This window comes from Peromyscus eremicus, chromosome 1, assembly GCF_949786415.1.
Source record: "Peromyscus eremicus chromosome 1, PerEre_H2_v1, whole genome shotgun sequence".
NCBI classification, from domain to species: Eukaryota; Metazoa; Chordata; class Mammalia; order Rodentia; family Cricetidae; genus Peromyscus; species Peromyscus eremicus.
The window spans coordinates 148,127,578-148,137,527 of NC_081416.1; positions in this window are offsets into that span (position 1 = coordinate 148,127,578).

Here is a 9,950-nt window from a genome sequence, read left to right on the forward strand (position 1 = left end):
CAGGAATCAAAAAGCTCTTTACTCTTTACAGGACAATTTTCAAGTGTATATTACTACATGGGCCACTGATTGTCTTTCTATATATCCTCAAATAAATCTAAGGAGTTATTGGTATTGCAACTTTGGAACATTTTCTTTCCATTAGTTGAGAAAACTCAACAGTAAAGGTTGCTTCAGACTTTGCCCTGAGCTCTGACTAGAATTGACTGTATTGACTGTTCTCAATACTAAAGATTGTTTTCTTGAGACTTGATGATTTAATGTATGCCAGGGAATCATTTTTGGAGTATTTCTAAGACATGACCAAGACTGCTTCCCAAATCAGTTGTTTATCTATGGAAATCTAAGACCATTCCTTGACTATGAGCATGCAGCATGTGGGTACGCTTCCATGGGTTACACAAATACAATTATACCAACTACTTTTCTGTTGCTGTGATAAAACACCAAGACAAAGGCAACTTATAAAAGAAAGAGTTTATTTGGGCCTCTTGTTCCAGAGGGAAATGAGTCCATGACAGCATCATAGAAAAATGGTGACTGCAACTGCAAGCTAAGAGCTTATATCTTGAACCTCAAACAGGAAGAAGAGAGAGCAAATTGGGAAAGGTGCATGGGTTTTAGAACCTCAAAGCTTGCCTCTAGTGAGGTACTTCCTCCAGCAATGCTACCACTCTTAACCCTCCCTAAACAGTACCGTCAACTATGGAACAAGTATACAAATACCTAATCCTATGGGGGACATTCCCATTCAAACCACACAAATTGTGAAGAAAATTCAGTTTCTTTGCTGTGGGATGTCTTTCTGTATGCTATGAATATATGTTGCTATGACTGGTTAATAAAGAAGCTGCTCTGGCCTATGGTGAGTCAGGTTATAGCCAGGGAGGAAATCCAAGAAAGAGACAGGAAGAAGAAAGGCACAGGTGAAAGAGATGCCAGCCTGCCACCCAAGGATCAACATGCCTGCAGACCTGTAAAGCCACGGCCATGTAGCAACATATAGATTAACAGAAATGATTTGAGTTAAGCTCTAATAGCTAGCTAGCAAGAAGCCTGACCCATAGGCCATGCAACTGGTATTTAATATTAAGCCTTTGGATGATTATTTTATAAGCAACTGTGGGATCATGGGCCAAGCGGGACTGGAAGAACTTTCTGGCTACATTTGGCCCCACATTGCTTCTTGGAGACATAGACATATTACTTCCCGGAGTTGGCAGTAGGCATACCTCTGCCATGTTGGGAAGCTGAGGTGGGCATAGTCAGCAGCCAAGGCTGCTATATTGGTTCTAGCCATGCAGTTTTACAATTTCTCTCTGATCAGAGAAGGATTATAGATTCATAATAAGACAGGTTCAGATGGAATAAAACTCTAAACGGTTTACAGTGTATGTAAAAATGTACATAGGCTTGGAAGAGAGAGGAAAAAGAGTACATGCAGTAATATAAAGAAATAGATCATTTTAAAAAATAAAATCTTTAAAGCAAAAGAAAATAATATAAATAGTAAGCCATGTATAGATGGAAATCAAACAAAGAGTCTGGATTATATCGTCTGTGGGATTTTTAACTGCAGAAGGACATTTGATTGTAAAGGCTGCTGAGTTAAACCTATATATAGGTTTCTAAAGAAGAAAGGGGGATATTATAGATATGATAGGATAAAGAGCAACAACTTGTGTGTAAAATGTTTTAAATTGCTATAGATTTTAGTTTATTGATACAAATTTAAAGTTAATTTGTTGTACTGTATTTTGCTTGTGCAACTCATTTAAAATTGTAATGTATAATTAAGAAATACAGATTAATCATTAGTCTTCTATGATAGTCAAAATTATAGTCATGATAGTTAAGTTTTCTAGGTATACATAGATATATTTCAATTAGGTAGTTAATCTTCAAACACTTCAAAGACCTACAAGATATGGCATTTAAAACATTTTAGAAACTTAGACTTTCTGGACAATGAGACACATCTGCTCCTGGCAGCACTGATTTACTTCAAAGAGGAAGATGGGCATCAAAGATACTCCATATGGAGTTTATCTTCTTCTTGGAACCAAATGACCTGCTAGGCAAAAAAACTGCTCTTGTCTGGACTACTTGACAAAATGTATCGAATGAACATATAGGGCCGATGGAAAAATGGCCATTAAATTTTGCCAAAACAAGGTGAGATGGTCCTTTATGTTCCTGCTTCACAGAGGAAACTGCCAGATATTCTGCAGAACACAGGGAGAAGAAACTTAGAAACTCTAGACCTATAGACTGAAGATGGATGCCCCAAGGTTGCAGAGGAACTTTGGATGACTGTCCAGGCAGGCACCTGTCTCTGTCATTTCCAGAATTTTGGAAGTTACTTACAATGCATTTCCTGTTTGCTTAGGTAATATTATTTCCTTCTGTAGTCTTTGATGTAGTTGAAGACTAGATAGTTATAGTTATAATTTTCCTTAGTTATAATAAAAGATAAGTAAGATATAAAACTTTAGACTCACAAAAATAGGATATATGATATTTTCTTTAATTTTACCAAATATAAATATACTACATATTGCAACTGTAATTCTTGCTTGACAACTGTTTCATTATATATAACTTTACTATGTTAAAGTTAAAACCTTCCTTTTTGATTAGACAGAAAAGAGAAAGTGCTATGGGATGTCTTTCTGTAAGCTGTGAATATGTGTTGCTATGATTGGTTAAATAAAGGAGCTGCTCTGGTCTATGGTGAGGCAGGTTATAGCCAGGGGGGAAATCCAAGAAAGAGACAGGAAGAAGAAAGGCAGAGGCAGAAGAAATGCCAGCCTGCCACCCAAGGATTATCATGCCAGCAGACCTGTAAAGCCATGGCCTTGTGGCAACATATAGATTAATATAAATGGGTCGAGTTAAGTTATAATAGCTAGCTAACAAGAAGCCTGATCCATAGGCCATACAGTTTTTAAGTAATATAAGCTTCTGTGTGTTTATTTGGGACCAAGCAGCTGTGGAATGCAGGTGGGAGAGATTTGTCCTGACTATGGAGCCGGGCAGGACCAGAGAAACCTCCAGCCACACACAAGTCTCAGAAAATCTTGGAACTTTCAAGACTAATATACTCCATTCCCAAGGTAAGGACTCTAGATAAAGAAAGACTCTCACCTGTTGACCTGCCTCAGTGTTGTATGGGGAGCTCCAGGGATGCAACTTTCATGTGTTACCCATGCTGGGATGGGGTTTTGGTGGATGGGGGCACAGGTAGGAGATATTTTTCCTGACTTCACGGCTGGGCGTGACTGGAGGAAACTACACCTCAAGCTATACTTCTTGGTGTCATATTGTGGGAATGACTCATGATAACAAACACACAGCTCCTGTGTTTGGTGAGTTTGGGAGATGATGGCAACCTGAATAACCTTGGAAAAGATCAGAGATCAGAAAGCATATGAAAAATCACTCCTATCATTTGTTAAAACATTTGTTCTTATGGATAGTATGTATTTGTGTATGTCATGAGGCCAGAAGAGGGTGTCAGATTCCCTGAACCTGGAATTTGTGTTTTGACAATCAAAACCTAAGGTCCACTTAGAGAGCTGTAAGTTATATTTACTGCTGAGCCATCTTTCTATCCCACTTCTATTTTATAGTATTGAAAATATTAATTTTTCCAAGATATTAATTTCATTTGAACACAAGCTTTCACTACAACATACAAAGGAAAAAGTGGAACCAATGTTCCAATAACGCAAAACTTTTTGATATGCATGATTATTTTAATTTGGAATGTATGTTTCCTTAATTTCCTGGAGACAGAATCAAAGTTAAAATTATTTCTGATTATATTAAATATGCAATTGTATGTGTCAATCTTTCTGACTAAAGAGGGAAAAATTGCAAAAAAAGTTTGATTTTTCATGAAATAGTTCTATAATGAAATATTAGGAAATACTATTTTGAGTTTAACCCCCTTCCATGGTGTGGTTTTGTTTGGCATGAGCTTGCACAGGTCTGGTGCATGCTTTTAAAATCATTGTGAGTAAATATGTGCAACTTCCATGATGTGTCCAGAAAACACTGTTTACTTGTAGCCATACAAGGCCTTTGGCTCTTACAATATGCCCCACCTCTGGCTGGGGAATTATTGGCAACTGATACCTGCTGAAAGAGGGAGTCAGTTTTCTTCACAATTGCAGTGTCTGGTGGGTTGTCTGCTCCAGTGGAAGGAAGTCCACACAGCCAAGAATATATGGGCAGTACAAATTGGACTTGATGGGTTAGAAAATAAAAAAAGGAGTGCTAATTTATGGAAAAGCCCTATTTAAGTGAAAATATGGTTTATTTTTAGTGGTAAATAATATTTTACTGTAATGCATTGAATAATGAAATTTTACTACATAAATGCAATTAACTCCAAATGAATTAAAGCTGATATAATTGATTTAAAGTCATGATTCCAATCACTTAATATTCAGTCAAATTATTTTTAGGTATATGATAACCACAATACTACTTAAATATAATAACCTCAAATTGTATGTTTGTATATGTGCCTTTGCAGAAAACAAAAATTTGTATTTACACCAAAGAACTTGAAAATGAGTACATATTTTAACTGAAGAAAAGTGTTAAATAATGATTAAAATTTATTTATTTTATCATGTTAAGAAAAGGGGGTGGAGCAATGGCTCAGTGATTAAGAACATGAACTGCTCTTCCAGAGAATTTGAATTTGGTTCCCATCACCCATGTCTGGTGTGTTACAACAGTAGTACCTCCTGCTCCAGGGGTCCAAACAATCTCTTCTGACCTCCTTGTTCACCTAACAGAGTTATCTATACCCATGTATATACATACAAATTAAAAATTAATCTTATAATGGACTAGTCAAAGGAAAAATGTGGCGGTGTACCTAGGCTGAGGGCTCTGTGAGTATGGAGACCTTTGTGTCCCAGGCTTCCAGCAAATTCAATCAGTTACCTTGTTAGATCTTGGAAGACCTCCCATGATTCCCTCTTCTAAAGAAAAGCTGACACTTTGTCCATCTCATCTTCTTTTCTATTTCAGATAATGCTAGTTTTTCCATCTCTAGAAGTTTGAGTTAGACTATTTGAGGTATTTTCTGTATTCTTTAATCAACATGCCCAGGTTCTAATCGGCCTTCTTAAACAATACACTGGACAAATGTATCTCCGTGTTTAGTAATAACAATATGTGACATCATTAATTAAATCTATCATCCATCTGTCCCTTTTCTCAGTTTGTTTCTGTTTATTAAATCTTTCTCTCCTTGTTTCTTTGCAAGCAGACAGTGATTGTCTGCCGAAAGCAACCATAAATTTTATGTTCTTTGATGCTGAAATTTTTCTCTCTCTAAATGTTCTTGAATATTTGATAAAAACAACAGTTATTTTTCAGTTGATAGTTTCATCTCTTGGAGGCTGACATTTAAATGTGATAAAGGGAACCCCTAGTTTAAGACTAATTTTTCCACCCCACTGATCAGTGGCCTCTGGAAACCTCCGTGTAAGGGTTTATGAATTGTGAGTCTTTTTCTCAGCAGGTGACCCAAAGTCACTCATGCATTGATACGTTTACTTAAATGGTGACAGGGTTCACCAGGATCTCTTTCTTGGGCTTAGGCAGCTTTCTCCACTAACGCCCACATCATTCCTCAGCTCTGTGAATAGGGAGAGCCACAGTGGCCTCTGTATTTCATCCCCTGCTGCTCCCTTCTGTGTGATATTGTCACTGAAACCTCTTGTCTCCTTGACTTTCACAGAAACTTGTTCTTTGTTCTCAGCTCAGCAAAACCACTGGACTCTTGCCAGGCTTGCCAACCTCTGCTGGAGCTTGGCAAAGTGTCCAGTAATAAACAAGACCGTTTCAACTCATGTCTTCTCTCTGTCTCTGCTCCTGGCTTCTCTCTCTGTGGTATGCTACATTCAATATGTAAAGCTTTCGAGTTAATCAATGTTTATGCTATGATCCTACCATAATGTATAATAAACTGTGCTGAAATTGGCTCTTTATGTGAACTTGTGAAAATTTCTTTCTGCATATTGTCCACACACCGTAGACCCTCTCTGTTTTAAATTGACTATGCATGCATAGCCTCTGTCCTTGCTCATCTGGAATCCACCTGCAGACTCCTTTTCTACCTATGTAGTCTGTTGCTAGAGTTTTCCTCCAGTCCTGCCTGGCCCACAGTCAGGACAAATCTCTCTCACCTGCCAGTCCCACAGCTGATCAGACCCAACCAAGTAAACACACAGAGACTTATATTGCTTACAAACTGTATGGCTGCAGCAGGCTTCTTGTTATCTAGTTTTCTATCTTAAATTAACCCATGTCTATTAGTCTATAAGTTGCCTCGTGGCTTACTGGTACCTTACATCTCGCTTGTCATGGCGGCAGCTGGCAGTGTCTCTCTGCCTCAGCCTTCCACCTCCCAGAATTCTCTTCTCTGCTTGTCCCACCTATACTTCCTGCCTGGCTACTGGCCAATCAGTGTTTTATTTATTAACCAATCAGAGCAACACATTTGACATACAGAACATCCCACAGCAGTAGTCCATACCATAATATTATGAATTCAGACACTTGCTGACAACCCACCCAAACTGATCTTTTTCCTCTGTGTGTGTGTGTGTGTGTGTGTGTGTGTGTGTGTGTGTGTGTGTGTTACTGTTTCTCTTTGGATTTTCAATGGAGAATTACCATGGACTATTATGTAAACTCAGCAGTCTGATCTTCAGAAAATGAAACAGAAATTAATTCCCTCTGTGTAAACGAAGTGACAAGCCTGGACTTGAACCTGACAGTGTCAATCCAACCATTCACACAAGCAACTCCTGCATGTCACCTTTCTGTGTGACAGTTTTTATGACTTTGAACAGAACCTGTTGCTATCTTGCTTGCTTTTCTTTTTGATTCCATGATACAATAGCAATTTCTCTTGTTCACTCCTCTCATCTCTATGAAAATCATCTTATAATGTGTACCTTTAGGAATAGGTGATAAAATGAGCATCTTACCAGGCAGACTCATGAGTTTCCTGGCGTGCTTACAGAGCACACGTGCAAGGTCAGATATAGGTGTTCAATATTTCCTACACAGAGTCATCCATTCTATTTCTACAATTCTGCATGTAAACTATTTACATGTGATTCGGTGCTGGAAAAGCACCAAATAGCCCAGCATTGTGCAAGCTGGGTGAAAATCTAATTCAATTCAAATAATTCTTGTTTTTTTTGGAACCCTCTTCTCTTTGGGATGCTGTGAAGGGAAGGTGCAGCCATGGACCAAGTGGGACTCCATGACTCCTACAGAGTGGCTCATCTTCTTTATTCTACAAAGCTAATGACCTTGAGTTTGCAGCAGGCACTGGGAAAGAATTTGGATACTGAAGTCATCCTGTTGTGAAGTAACATCAGTTTTACATTTTCCTAGTTGTATGCATGCTCTCTAGCAGGAAATCTCAGCATTTCTAGCTTCATTTCTGTGGATGGAGATTATTTTTCTTAATTTTCAGATCACCTACTGATTGTATTCAATATTGTGTCCACTAGGGTTAACTTAGTGTGTTATTATTAATTATTAATGGTGTCCATTGAAAAGAATAAGCCAAACACATCATAATTAAAATAGTGATTCTGTTTTCAACCCATGAAGTAAAATTTGGAAGAAAGAATTTAAGGGTTCAGAGAGTGACATCCTGGTGAAACAAGGATTTTGGACTTTGATGTTTCTATGAATCTATTGAGAGGTGCTCTGTAAACATTCCTTAATAGTCACTGTGATTACAGCTTCTAGTTCCCTTCCCTTTGCAGAACAGAAGAAAAAGCTAGATCCCAGGAGTTTTGCCTCCAGAGTTACTTTCCAATATTAATATACATTCTCAAATCCCTTTCCCACACTTCTCATAGAGCATCAATAGCTAGGAATCTAAAACCTAAGCAAGCTTGTTCACAAACAGGGGCTAAAAAATACAACACTTTTTGAACAGCTCACTAGCATAGACAAATCAACTGTATAATTATATAAATGGGAGGATAGCTTTTGAGGCCACTGAAACCTATATGGAATACACATAAAGAAGACAAGAGTTTGGGTTTAAACCTAAGTTTATAGATCATAAACTCACAGCATTGCTATTTGTCTAGCCTTGGTCACATGAAAAGCTTAGACAGCAACAGAGCCCACAGAAAGTGACACAGAAAGTGAACCTTCTGTGAGGCTGATGGACGTCAAACATGTCTACCCACAGACAGGATGATTATAGAGAAGGCTTTATCCATGTGCTCAGTCGTAAGAGCAGATGAGGAGCCCCTCCATTTTAGTTTACCATACTAGTGGAAACTTGATGAATGTTCTGACTTGTCATGCTCGCCTACTCTACTTGACTGAACTTCAGTATAACTGCTAGAAAATATCATGGAATGTCAAAAATAGGTGAAATACACAACACTGGTGTAGCAGAAGGTGTATTTGGGGTCTGGAATAACATCTAAGACCATGATTCTGACTTATTCCTTCCTGCCTTGTAAGTTGGGAACACGGAAACAGATTTCTGTGCAATAACCCAAGAAAAAGTTTAATTTTGTAAATTAAATAAATTTTCCAAATACAAATTCATCATTTGATCACTTTGCATAACTATCACCTATTCCTGAAAATATATATAATGATGGGTGTTGATCCCTTCTAGCTTTTTAATATAAAATTCATGATATATTATTAAATATGATAAAGATCAAGTAGTAACCACCTGTAATTAAGTTAGCTGACTATATGCCAACTAAAGACAACAGACTCAAAGGAAAATTACTTGTCTCTTAGGGGTATGGCAGCTAGAAAATCAACATACAGTGATTTCCTCAAAAATGAAGAAAATACTTATTAATGTTTCACTTTTAAAAGATGCCATTAAACAACGATGGGTATTTCAAATGTGTTAAAATTTACATCCCTGCCATCCTCTTTACTCATCTCTAGCATTAAAGTACAATTTTTTTCTTTAAAAAATTACTTTAGTATTTATTTATGTGAATGTTGTGCGTGAGTGTGTGTATGCAAGTATGTATGTATGTATGTGTGTGTGTGTGTGTGTGTGTGTGAGAGAGAGAGAGAGAGAGAGAGAGAGAGAGAGAGAGAGAGAGAGAGAGAGAGCAGTGCCCATAGAGGCTAGAAGAGAGCTGGAGTTGCAGATGGTTGTGAGCTGTGCTACAAAGGTGCCGGGAATTGAACCCTAGACCTCTGAAAAAGCAACAACAGCTCCTAACTGCTGTGCCCTCTCTCTAGCTGCCAGCACTTTTCTTTTAGTCAGCAACTCTGTATATCTTAACAGATTCTAAATTATAGCTACAAGTTGACATTTACTCTGTTCGTACTAAACATTCTCAGAAATGACCTGAAGCAAGTGGCATTTGTCTTCCAGGATATTTGATAATAATCAGGAAACTATCAGTGATCTAATAAATAAATAAATATTTTCACATATTTGTATAAGACTTTTTGTATATATATATACAGTAGTTAAAGAGATCACGACAGGCCAATTCCTTTCAATCTTATTCTATTTGTATGATGTAAGAAGTAACATGTCTGCTGATGTTAATGCTTGAATACTTCTTAATGTGCAGAAGCACAATTCATACAGCCCTTCTATCTAGCTGTGCAAGGGTGGTCAGCTCAATGAGAGGAAACTTGCATCAGGCTTTGTTACAGTCTGGCACAACTTATGGTTGGTGCTATGGACTTTTAGATCAGCTAGTTAAAGCAAGACCATAATGCTTTGCTGGTGCCTATCCAAGGGAGATTTGTTTTCCTTCCATACAAGATGGTGTATCAAACAAGTTGGCTGAGAAAGTATCTGGGATAGATGCATTCTATTTAATTAAATTAGACAGTCGCTTAATCTAAGTATACAGTAGAGCATCGCTGAACCTCCTCAGTTGATTTAATTA